Source organism: Salvelinus sp. IW2-2015, linkage group LG20 (genome assembly GCF_002910315.2).
Source record: "Salvelinus sp. IW2-2015 linkage group LG20, ASM291031v2, whole genome shotgun sequence".
NCBI lineage: Eukaryota > Metazoa > Chordata > Actinopteri > Salmoniformes > Salmonidae > Salvelinus > Salvelinus sp. IW2-2015.
In genome coordinates, this window is record NC_036860.1 from 12571048 (window position 1) to 12574164 (window position 3117).

A 3117-nucleotide genomic window follows, 5' to 3' on the forward strand; every position below is an offset into this window, starting at 1 on the left:
AGCCAACGACACAGTTAATACAGACAATATACTGTAGAGCCAACGACACAGTTAATACAGACAATATACTGTAGAGCCAACGACACAGTTAATACAGACAATATACTGTAGAGCCAACGACAGTTAAGAGACAATATCGAGTCGAATGGATTCTGACTTGAGATACAGTCATACATTGTTATACACTGTTATTTAAGCTCTCACACAAAGATCCCTTTCGTGAGTATGCCAAACTATGACTAATATGGACATATCTTAACTCAGGATTCCCTTTTTAGTGAACATCATGTGGTACAGTTGTCAGTCAATGCATCGAAGCTAATAAGTATTTTTTATTATTATTACGTGTTAATTAATTGTTAATAATAACCATCTTCCTCCTCACACAGCTTCCAGAGCCGCTGTTGACCTTTGACCTGTACAATGACTTCATCGGRGTGGGCAAGGAGATCCAGCGTCTCAGTGAGAGGGAGGCGGCAGCAGAGACTCCTGGGATAGTGAATGACCTCACATATAACCTGAGAGACCTGCTGGAGAGACTGCCCCCATACCGCTACTACACACTGCAGCATATGATGCGTCACCTTCACAGGTACTACACTACTACACAGTGCAGCATATGATGCGTCATCTTCACAGGTACTACACTACTACACAGTGCAGCATATGATTATAAAGTGGTTGTTCCACTGGATATCATAAGGTGAATGCACCAATTTGTAAGTCGCTCTGGATAAGAGCGTCTGCTAAATGACTTAAATGTAAATGTAAATGATGCGTCACCTTCACAAGTACTACTCTATTATACAGTGCAGCACCATGCTCCCACCTATTTGGGACATCTATTCGAAACGGTGCCCGAGGAAGGCCTGCAGCATCATCAAGGACCCCACACACCCCAGCCACGAGCTGTTCACTCCCTTACCGTCGGGCAGACAGTATCGGAGCATGAGATCTGATACCAACAGGCTCAGAGACAGTTTCTATCCTCAAGCCATCAGACTGCTGAACACTTGAACTGGACTGACCACCTGGTCTGATTCTCCACACCTTAGAACACATGCACTCACTCAAACATGCACACCCACACATGTGGGCGGCAGCGTAGCCTAGTGGTTAGAGCGTTGGACTAGTAACCGAAAGGTTGCAAGTTCAAATCCCTGAGCTAACAAAGTACAAATCTGTTGTTCTGCCCCTGAACAAGGCACTGTTCCTAGGCCGTCTTTGAAAATAAGAATTTGTTCTTAACTGACTTGCCTAGTTAAATAAAGGAAAAAATAAAAACATGCACGCCCACACAGACATACACACACACACACACACACACATAGTACATTCATGCTACACACGCATCACAACTGCTGCTACCAGACTCTTATTATGTTTGCTCAATACTGCACAATCCCYCTTCCCCAAAACACGTGTAAATATTGACTGTAAATTGTACCTTCCTGTATTATTTATATATTACCCTCCTTTTTCATCTTGTCTCATCACTGCAACTCCCCAACGGGCTCGGGAGGCGAAGGTCAAGTCAAGCGTCCTCCAAAACATGACCCGCAAACCTCGCTTCTTGACACCTGASCGCTTAACCCGGAAGCCAGCTGCACCAATGTGTCGGAGGAAACACTGTTCACCTGACGACCGAGGTCAGCCTGCAGGCGTCCGGCCCCCCACAAGGAGTCGCTAGAGTGCGATGAGCCAAGTAAAGCCCCCTCGGCCAAACCCTCCCCTAACCCGAACAACGCTGGGCCAATTGTCTGCTGCCTTATGGGACTCCCAACCGTGGCTGGTTGTGATACGGGATCGAACCCGGATCTGTAGTGACACCTCTAGCACTGTGATGCAGTGCCTTGGACCGCTGCGCCACTCGGGAGGCCCTGTTTTATTTTATTCTACTGAGCCATTTACTTAATGCAGATACCTGATTTTCTCAACATAATTCGGTCTGTTAAGAAGCTTTTCATTCATGTGAGCTGAAGCGAGGCATAACTTGAGGAGCTAACACAAGTCCTATGAGCATGGTTACTGAGACACTTCACACAAACAGGTTTGCTAATTGTGTAGGTGGCATCATGTTTGCTTGGCAGTTGTCAGTAAGTATCTGTGTAGGTGACGCATCATGTGCTGCGTGTGTAGTAAGTTATTGTGTAGGTGACGCATCATGTGCTGCAAGGTGTGCCGTAGTATCTGTGTAGGTGAGCATCATGTGCTGCAGTGTGCAGTAGTAATCTGTGTAGGTGACGCATCATTGTGCTGCAGTGTGTGCAGTAGTTCTGTTGTAGGTGACGCATCATCGTGCTGCAGTGTAACGCAGTAGTAATCTGTGTAGGTGATGCATATGTTGATGCAGTGTGCAGAGCATCTCGTGTAAGGTGTAACATTCCTAGTGTTGGCCCGTTGGCAGCCTAACAAGTGGTCAGTGAGTAGTATCTGTGTAGGTGAAGGCATCATGGTGCTGCAGTTGTTGCAGTAGTATCTGTGTTAAGAGTTTGACGGCATCATGTGGGTTTGGCAATGTGTCGCATGCTTGCAGAATCTGTGTAGCGTTGACGCAATCATTTGTGTCTTTTGCACGTCAGGGCCCAGATCGTGCAGTAGGTATCTGCCTTGGATGTAGGTGTGATGCATCAATTGTGCGTCAGTGTTTTGCAGGGTAGCATCTGTGTGGTGACGCTGGATGCATTGATGCGCAAGTGTGTAGTAGTATCCTGTGTAGTAGGGGACCGCATCATAAGTGCTCGCAGTGTGTAGACTATGTATGTGTAGGTGTACCACATACATGGATGGTGGCTGCAGTGTGTATGGTAGATGTCCTGTGTTAGGGTGACGCATCATTGCGTTGGGTGAGCTGTGCGATCATGTGCTGCATGTCAGTAGTAGTCTGTGTAGGTGACAGCATCATGTCGCTCGCAGCTTTTGGTGCAGCATAGTATTGGGTACGATATCCCCAGGTAACTACCGTGTTGCAGTGCACGCGATGCATATCGTTGCAGATTGACGTTCCGGTACAGGAATATCACATGTTTATCCCATCCGAACTCAACGAAATTGCTTACTTCAGGTTCGCTTCTCTGACAATTGGCAACAACAATGAAGAAATAAGAAGTATAGGAC

General features: G+C 46.6%; 1 pseudogene; it reads left to right on the top strand.

The window, feature by feature from the left end:
- Nucleotides 1-3117, top strand: part of LOC111981606 (GEM-interacting protein-like) — a 59365-nt pseudogene that overhangs the window by 48936 nt on the left and 7312 nt on the right.